Below are 10,347 nucleotides of genomic sequence, written 5' to 3'. Positions count from 1 at the left end.
CTCTATAAGAGTAGCAAATGCTCTTAAGTCATCTCTCCCGCACCCCCACTTTGTCCTCAAATTGCCCCTTCGTTCCTACCATCCATTCCTATCTTGCTAAGTATTTCTTGACTCTGTGACTCTTCTCTTTCTTCCGTCCCAGCCATCTTACGCTTTCACCTGGATCCTTCACAGCACCCTAATGGGTTCTTCAGCCTTTGGGCTTGCCTCTAAACCTCTTGCCCATATAGCAGCCAGAGAGGCCTTTTCAAGCACCCACCAAGTCCACTCTCCTTGGTCTGGTGCACAAAGGTGTATTCCTCATTTTCCCTGGTCCATACTTCAGCTGACCCTGCTGAACTGTATCTTGCACACACTGCTTCCACCACCAGGATGGAAACCCTTCTATCCACTCCAACCATCATCTCCTGGGCAGCTTGGCTTTTCCCAGCATTCCCTTTAGCATACACTCCTTCACACACACACACACACACACACACACACACATACACACATCCTGCTGCCCCCCCATTAGTCCTCTGACCATCCACATCCTGTCCCACCCTACCAATTGCTTTACACTGTAAATGCTTGTTTGTTTGATTTACTTAATGGGCTGAGTTTTTAAGAGCAGGAGCAGGATCTTGATCACCACCGTGTCCCCATCCTCCAGCACAGTGTGTGGTAAATAATAATTATTAAAAACAACACTCATAATGGCTAGTGCTTATTGGGTAATCGCTGTCAGGTGCTACGTTAATGACTTTACGTGGGCTCTCACATTTGATCTTTGTGGTGGAAGCCATGATGTGCCGCTTACATTTCCGTTTAGGCATGAAAAGTTGGTTCTACCCACTGCCGGGAATACTGTGAGAAGCGGTGAGGACGTGTCCCGTTTCTCTGTCGGCAGTGCCAAAGGAACACAGACATTTCGTTGTTGTTGCTGTTTTGAGATAAGAGTCTTTCTATGTAGCTCCGGCTGTCCTGGAATGTGATACATAGACTATGCTCTCAAACCTGATGAGATCTGACTGCCCCCGTCTCCTGAGTGACGGGATTAAAGGTGTGCACCACTACACCCAACAAGACAGGAATTTTTACTAAAATCTGTGTGGATGAAGAAATAGGCTTTAAAATGTTTACTAACATGCTCACCTTCATGTAGACCAACCTTGTTTTCTGGGATTAGCCTAAGTGACAGAAACCACCTTGTTCAAGGCCAACCTTTCTTCTGAGACACCCCATATTCAACTGTCTTAGTTAGAGTTTTACTGACACCATGACCAAGGCAACTCTCCTAAGGACAACATTCAATGGGGGCTGGCTTACAGGTTCAGAGGTTCAGTCCATTATCATCAAGGCAGGAGCATGGCAGCATCCAGGTAGGCATGGTGCAAGAGTAGCTGAGAGTTCTACATCTTCATCGGAAGGTTGAAGACTGACTTCCAGGCAGCTATGAGGCTCTTAAGCCCTACCCACAGTGACACACCTACTCCAACAAGGCCACACCTCCTAATAGAGCCATTCCCTGGTCCAAGCCATATACAAACCATCACACCAATGAACCAGTCCCCTGATGGTCATTCTCCTCAACCCCTGGATCCAACCCCAGGGCAGGACTAATGGGCCATCCCAACTCCTCACCCTCTGCATTTGCCTGCTGTTTTCTTTGGAACCACACCACAGCTCGGCCTGTCTCTGTGTTGCTCTTAGGAGCCCAAATCAGACCAGACCTAGCAAGGGAGACCTTCCATCCCAGATATGTAGAAGGCTGAGGCAGGAGGATCAAAAGCTCAAGGTCTGCCGAGATTACAGAGGGACAAGAATTGGAGTAGTGCTCCCAGGAGGTCCTGGGCTACTCAGCACACAGTTTCCTTTTCATGGGTGTGGCAGCTTGACTTGAGAGATGTGTGCGTGGAGCTTTGCCTGGTTGGAGGTGGGATCTGGATTTCATTGATTGACTCCGGCCCACACTATTAATCTGGCATTCAGTACATACGGTACATGAGTCAGTGGTACAGATCTACTAGTCACCAAAATAAAAAATTAAAAAAAAAAAAGTTAAAAACTGTAATTGAGAAGCATAGCTTGGTGTACACGATTTTCCTCAAAGCCAAGACAACGCACGCACAGTAGGCAGCTACAATGAAAGATCCTAAGTCAGCCAATCAGTGGCAGGTCCCAGCTGGCCTGACTCATACTTCAGGTCGCAGACAAGTGGGCTTCAAGCCCAGCTATGATTTTTAAATGAAAATGTCACCCAAAAGATTTCAATGCCCAGGGTGATTTAATCCACTTCTAATGGAACATGAGCTGGCGTCGAGACCAGCCAGTTCTCTCAGATCTATGCACAGCATTGATCATTTCAAATCCTATTTGTTGGCCTTTGAGATGCTATCTGAGAGAACGAGTTGCAGGCAGCTAGCTAGGCACGCCTTCCCCAGCCACTCCCTCCCAGGAGCCCTTTTCACAGTGGGCAGCCTTCAGGAAGGCATGGGCATCCGAAGAATTCGTAGGTGGGAGACATGGCTTGAGAGAGCTGTGGCACAGGCAGCAGGTGTTGGTGAGGAGTGGGGGGAAGAGATGTGCGGTCTGGTTATGCTATGGAGACTCGTGATGCATTCTATAAATACACCCGGGTGGAGGTGGCAGGGCGATCAGTATGGCTGAGCGGCTGCATTTCAGACTATCGCTCTAATGTTGCATCTGTTTGTCATTAAAACTTGACGTCTGTGTGTGCTCCAACACAGCTGCCCTGCACTCTCTGACCTCCTGTGTGGCAGGTACAGCCTGTAACAAACATCTGGCCTCTAATCATAGACAATTCTGCTGTGCCGGTTCACTCTCTGCATCCCCCCCCCCCCAAAAAAAAAAACCTACAAGGGAATGAATGCTATAACTGTAAATGATTGATCAGGTTTGTTTGTTTTTCCTTGTTTTGTTTATTTGTACCGATTTTGTTTTGTTTTCTTTGAGACAGAGTCTCATTTTGTAGCCTTGGCTAGCCTGGAGCTCTCTTTGTAGACCAGGCTAGTTTCAAACTTAAGTGATCTATTGTCGGGTATTTACTGTAAACTGTGCCCCTGTTCCCAGAAATAACAACTCTAAGGCTTTCTTATATTTATATTATATCTGCCCCACGGCTGGCTGCCTCTGCTTAGCTTTTATGTGTCTGTCCTCCTTCATGTCCTGGGTGAATCCTCTCAAGCTCAGCTCTATCCTAGAACCCTTTCTGCCTCCCAGATGTCCCACCTTCTATTCTATTCTATCCTTTCCTATAGGCCGTTGGTATTTTATTGACAGGTGCTGTATCCATACAGTATGTAAGAGATTCTCTTTTGGCCTCCTGAGTGCTGAGATTAAAGTTGGTCACCATCATGTGGGAATACAGATGTATTTTTATGTGAATGTGTGTATATTGCATGATGGAGGCCAGGGTAGGGCATCCCTGGAGCTGAAGTTATAGACAGTTGCAAGCCAAAAGATATGGACACCAGGAACTGAATTCAGGTCCTCTGGAAAAATCACTTTCTTTGGTTCAGTCCAGGGCCCCAGCTGCTCACAGGCAGAGTGGGCCTTTCCTTCTCAGTCAATTAGAAGTGTGTTTGAACGGTGACTCTAAGTCCAAAAGAGCTGACAATGGCCACTAACCATCTCAGACACTGTGCTAAGATTGTCAGCACCCGAGTTATTTATCTGCCCAGCAGTCCTGGGACACATGACTGCTATTGAGCCCCTTAGAGGAAATAGAAATAGTTGTCCAACTACTGAGAGAACTATTGAGTAACCACTCAGGGGTACACTCATGAAGAGAAAGGCTTGGAAAGCAGATCTGTGCAATCCCATGGTCTGTACATGTACAGCACACAGAGCTACACCCTTCTCCTTCCAGTGGGGAGCTTGACTGGGTGGGATTGTAACTCCTTACCAAGTTCATGTCTACCAGCAAGTGTGACCATATCAAATGAGGATGCACTGAATTAGGATGACCCCTAATCCAACGCCTGGCATCCTTATAAGTAGAAAGAAATGGTGGACACAGAGACAGAACAATGAGAAGAGCACCACATGATATCAGATAACCAGAATGATACATTGATAAACCAGGAGCTCCAAAGATAGTTGACAACCTTCAGTGAAGACATAAAAAGCAAGCAGGATTCTTTCCTAACACCTTCCAGAGGGGGAGAGGGAGGGAAGAAAGGGAGAGGGAGAAGGACAGAGAGAGAGAGAGAGAGAGAGAGAGAGAGAGAGAGAGAGAGAGAAAGAGAAAGAGAGAGAGAGAGAGAAAGAAGAGAAAGAAAGTGAGAGAGTACCTTGCTGACTCTGGCCTCTTGCACTGCGAGGTCCATCACTTTAAGACCTGAGACCTGTCAGTCATTTGTTAGGTGACCCTAGAAAATAAAGACAGCAGACAACAGACACACCACGAATCTTTATTGCCGGACTTCAGAGTGATACTCAGAACTATCACTTCTGTTGTCACAGAGGAGTCCCTTTTAAGCACAAGCACACATTGTTCCTTATCAGGCACAGAAATCCACCAAGGAAGATCTGCCCAGCACTGAGGTTGCAGGAGCCAAACTGACACACCTGGCTTTTTATATGAAGGCCCTGGGAGTGCAAAGTCAGTTCCTTATGCATGCACAGCAAGTACCTCACCCACGAGCCTTCCCCCCCACCCCCACTGCACTGGTGGGGTGGGGAGTCTGGTCACTCACCATGTCTGGTCACTAAACACATCCCCGAGGAATGTTTTGTATTGGCCATACCTAGCTTCCTTCCTCAGAATGACTCTCCTGACCTCTCTCCATTTAACTCTTTAGAGATGCAGCCCTTTAATGTGGTTGTGAATGCTTTGGTTTTCCTCTACCATAGAGACTCAAACCTTAGTCTGCCTTCAATTGTAACCCTCACTAAACATGAATGAATTGACATTTTTACTAGTTCTCCACCCCCAAACCCAGTAGTTAGTGATAGGATTATCACTATATAGAAAGGAAGTGGGGAATATACAGCTACTCAGCAGGCTCTGTGACTCTACAGACGACTGAACTGTGGGCTCAGCACTGACCAATGCTCACCTAAGGCTGCTGTAACAGAGCATCACAAGCTGGTAGCTAAGGACCAGAGAAACGTGCTGTCTCACAGCTCTCATGACCAAAAATTTAAAGTAGGAGGCTGGAGAGATGACTCAGAGATCAAGAGCACTGGCTGCTCTTCCAGAGGACAGGGGTTTGATTTCCAGCACCCACATATAGACTCACGACCATCTGTAACTCCAGTTCAGGGAATCTGACACCTTTTTTTTTTTTTTTTAATTTTGTGAGCACCAAACATACATATAGTGTACATACATATGTGCAGGCAAAACGTTCATACACATAAAAAGTAAATAAATCTTTAAAAAGAATGTTTTAGACAATTCAAGTTGGATGTGGTGGTGCATGCCTTTAATCCCAGCACTCAGAAGGAACAAGTAGGTGGGGCTTGTTGGAGGAGGTGTGTCACTAGTGTTGGCATCAGAAGCTGTGCACAGCCTCTGAATCCAGCGACGACGGCACCCCTAGACAACAAGGACCCTCAGGTGTCTGTTGTCATGGCAACCACCACACATTTCTAGCATGCACCTCACATGTGCTTCACCTGCATGCCGCACTTGTGAGCATGATAAAAGACAGAGAGCCCCAACCCCTCACCCCTTCCCTTTCCTCCTCCTCCTCCTCCTCTTCTCTTCTTCTTCCTCTTCTTCCTCCTCCTCCTCCTCTTCCTCCTCCTCCTCCTTCCTCTTCTCTTCCCTGCTTCCCCTCAATAAGCCTTTTCTCGTGGAGCTGTGCTGGCCTGGTGTGATCTATCCAGATATGAGCTGCCTTCTAACCCAATAACTGGGAGTGCCTGCTGCCTGTAGACAGGATGTAAGGCTCTCAACCACTGCCCCAGCACCTTGAACTCTGAGTTCAAGGCCAACCTGGTCTATATAGTGAGTTTCAGGACAACCAGAGCTACATAGTAAGACTCTGACTAAGGAAAAAAAAAGTCAAAGTATCAGGCAGGTTGGTCACTTCTAAGGGTCAAGGAGGTGAAAACTGATTCTGTGCCTCTCTTCTTGCTAGGTTTCTTGCTCTCTGTTCTATTGTTGTGAAGAGTCACCATGACCAAGACAATTCTTATAAAAGAAAGCATTTGCCTGGGAGCTCTTTTACAGCGTCAGAGGGTCAGTCCCCTGTCATCAGAGTGCAAAGCAAACAAGCATGGTGCTGGGGCAGCAGTTGAGAGCACACACACAAAATCAGGTGAAGTTGACATCTGGTGTCTTGACCTTCACCTTATTTTTGAGACAGAGTTTCTCATGTATTGGCTGGACCGGCTGCCCAGTAAGTTCTGAAGACCCTTCTGTCTCCATGGCCTAGCACTCTGACTATGGGTGCCACGTTGGCTCCTCCAGTGGTTTACACAGGAGCTAGGGATTGGTTTTCATTTTGTGCATCCATCTCCCAGGCCTCCACTTCATTCTTTCCCTCGTAACAACCTCCATGTGAAACGTTCTGTGCTGGCCACATTTACCTTCCTCACCCCTGCCAGTACTTGTCATCTCTGTTTATTTTACTGCTCAATAGTTGGTAGACATTTCAAGTCTTCTGCAATGTCTATTCCAATGTGGTAGGTTATTTCTCTGCTAGTGAAATGAGCCAGTTTAAACCAGATTAGAATACACTATATGCAGGTTTACTGGGAAAATCCTCTTGGCTGTTCACTGGCACCAAGGACCTCGGCCAGGAAAGTCACCATGGGAAGAGGTGGGCAAGAAGAGAAAGAGAGAAAGAGAAGGAGAAGAAAGAAGAGAGAAGGAGATCCCAAAACGTCTGGATTATATAGGGAAGAACCTCTGGGGGAAGTTCAGGGATGGGGCCAGGGTATGCCAGGTAAGGACTAAGGAATACTTGGAGAACCTGGCAGCCAAGTCTGCTTTGACATGTAAAATATGCACCTCAGTTCCTTGTCCCAAGGAACTAAACACTATGAGTGATATATATATACATTTTTTTTCATGACTGTGCAAACCAGATTAACTAACACCTGCAAGTACAGAGCGCAAGTGCTTTGTCATCTGGCCAATGCATTTTAAATTTTCAAGTATTTCTGCTAAATCCCTCTCTGAGGAGATCAGGGAAGGCCAGCTTTGTGCAGTCAGAGCTGGGTGCTCCTGTCTCTGACTTTGTTGGACCGTGCTAGCTAGGGGTCAGATCTGGGCCAAGTGGCTCTCTCACCTAATGCTTGCATTTGCCATGCTGCTATGCAAGAGTGCTACTGGCTGGCTTTTCTTTCACATTTGGATTCCTTTACTGTCAACAGTCTGTCCCTACTCTTTGCCTGTTTTCCTTTTAGGATTGAGGAGAAATGAAAGGGATTTTTACAGATGCAAAATAGGGAAGAGAATGAGGCCACCAGATAGCTGTGGAGCTCACTGAGCAGGGCACTGTCAGTGAAAGACAGCCCGAGGCGTCCCACCCCAGTTCCAGTCGCCTGGGATTTCTTCCCTCTCCTGCCCAATCAACAGCCAGCTCTAGAACCAAGGGGGAAAGCCTGGAAATTAAATTCTGGCTTTGGCATTGCAAATTCAAGCTTGGAACTGAACTGTCTGAGAAAACACCAGGCCCCTTCTCCAAGCCTGGTTTATCTCTGGGGCACTGATAGCAGTTTGGTTGGAGGTAGAGGGAAAGGTTGGATGTGTTATACAGCCGTGGGGCAAAGCTGAGGCCCTGGTGTCAGGCAGGGCAGGGCAGAGAGCAGAGCCAAGGATGTCTCCCTGGGCCACAGCATCCCTTGTGTTTTCCCTTCCTCTCTGTTCTCCTAGTTAGGGCTGGGCTAAGTTCAAACCCCCAGAGACTGATGTTTCTCTCCTTAGGTTGCTTTTAGGATGGGAAAAGCATCAGTGCTGTTCTGTTGGCCTCTCTGCTGAGCAAGGTGGGATTCCAGTAGGTATCGGTGCCTCCTCCTCTTGTTTCCAGAAGGGGTACAGTTGCTACCCCTCTGTCTTATTCTCTTGTGATCTACCCAATACCTCAATGATCCCCGAGCTACAGCAAGACTGTTCTGTGCCTTTCAAGATGGTATGGCTCTAGCCGATTAATTTTATACCTCCACTTGGTTGTGCCACCAGAGCTCCCATATTTGGACAAATGTTATTCTGGATGTTTCTGTGAGAATTTCCTGTTTGGTTAGTTTTGGGAGGAAATTATCATTTAAATGCACACAGGCTTTAGGGCAGAAGATATAGCTTCGTGAAACTTGCCTAGCATGTACAAGGCCCTGGGTTAACCCTTAGCATTACCATATAGAGCAAGGCGGACTGCCTCCCATAATGTAGGTAGGCTCCGCACAGCCCACTGAAAGCCTCAGACTGACCTCCCTGGGCAGGAGGGCGGGACTCAGCTAGTAGACTGTCTTTGTTTCCCTGGGTCTTCCATAAAATCCCTCCCTCCCTCCCTTCTCTGCCCCCTCCTTCCTCTGCTTCTCTGGGAAACCTTGACTAACTGCAAATGAGTTGCAGTGATCATCAGAGGCTGTAACTGGAGTTTTTAGGGGAAAAGCACGGACTCACACAGCTCCAAAAGAGCTAAGGACCTGCCGTCTGCCGGCCAGCACAACACACCAGTTTTAGAGACAAGTGAGCGTGGAAAGCAGAGAAAGGCAATTGATTCAGAGTGACAGTGTCGGGAAGTTGGGGCGGGCGGGGGGGGGGGAGGCTAAGGGGGTCCAGTGAGCTGGAGTTCATCTTCTGAGCACTGACTCGAAGTTTAGGTTTAAATAGAGAAAGGATGGGGTTGAAGGTGGGAGTGGGAGGATTTCTGCAATTGGTTCAGTCTGGTTGGGCATTGTGTCAGTTCCGCAAGGTGGTCTGAAGAAGTTCTTGTCATGCCTTGGGGGACTTGGGGACACAATCTGGTTCTCAGTAGTGGTCACTTCTGTTTCAGGGTACAGTTTCACCGTCAAGGATACGTGCTCTCATCTGGGGAAAGGGAAGACTTTCCCTGTGGAATTTGTTCTTTCTGGAATCTAAGGTGACTGCAAGTTTAGAACAATGACTTATTGTGTGCCTTCGGCCTGGAAGAAGAATGAAATAAGTTAGACAGACCCTCCCAAAGAGACCAACATGCGCCAGGCAGTGGTGGCGCACGCCTTTTATTACAGCACTCCGGAGGCAGAGGCAGGCGGATTTCTGAGTTCAAGGCCAGCCTGGTCTACAGAGTGAGTTCCAGGACAGCCAGGACTATACAGAGAAACCCTGTCTCAAAAAATAAAATAAAATAAAATAAAAGCTGAGAGAGAGAGAGAGAGAGAGAGAGAGAGAGATCAACATGCTGACCTATAGGGACAAGCAGGTGACACACAGTAAAGAAGATAGGCTTAAAATGGAGGCACAGACACCTAAGTTTTGTTTTGTTATTTTGTGCATGTGAATGCATGGTGCCCAGGGAAGCCAGAAGAGGGTATGAGATCCCCTAGAGCTGGAGTTATAGGCATTTATGAGTAGCCATGTCAGCGCTGGGAATTGAACCTGGATCCTTTGCAGGAAGAGCTAGTGCTCTTAACCACTGAGCCACCTTCCAGCTCCTGAGATACCATGCTTTTATCCTGCATTTAGCTGTGTTGCAGGCTCAAGTAAGAATATCTATCTATCTATCTATCTATCTATCTATCTATCTATCATCTATCTATCTATCTATCTATCTATCTATCTATCTATCTAAAAAACAGTTTCTGGGTGGCTGTTTCAAGGCAATGTCTGACAGTATCAGGATGAGGGATGCCAATAGGAGAGACCTCCACCCAGGGAGGCTCTGAGAACTAGGTAGAAATGAGTAGGGTCTGACTCAAAGTCAAGTTTAACCAGGTTGGGGAAGAGAAAAGCGTCTTCTAAGCGGGAAACACATTCACAGGAGCAAATGTGAAGAGCCAGGATTAGGAAGGACTCAGTCTAGGGGCCATGAGTGCTCCCGGCAGGCAGGCCTCTATGGGCAGCTGCCATGGCTGCAACTAGACCCTCCCTACTACACTCCCGGCATGCATAACACACATCTCCATCGTTAGGACATAATTGGGGGCCCTTTGCATGGGTGTACCCCTGTGGCTAAGTTTATTCCACTCTTAGCAGAAACTGATGTAGACTAAGTGTTATGGAATGAATGAATTTGAGGCACAATTAGTCCCTTACCCCGTTCCCAAAAGTGTCAGGGCTCTGGGGATGATGGTTTTGAGGACCGCTTTGTTCTGAGTACTTTGCGTTCCAAAATACACACTTGTAAACAATCCAGACAGGACATAAAACGACACAACAGACACTGGTGGTGGTGGTTCTTCTGGCAA

The sequence above is a fragment of the Mus musculus genome, chromosome 7 (assembly GCF_000001635.26).
Source record: "Mus musculus strain C57BL/6J chromosome 7, GRCm38.p6 C57BL/6J".
Taxonomy (NCBI): domain Eukaryota; kingdom Metazoa; phylum Chordata; class Mammalia; order Rodentia; family Muridae; genus Mus; species Mus musculus.
Note: the sequence above shows the minus strand (reverse complement) of the source record.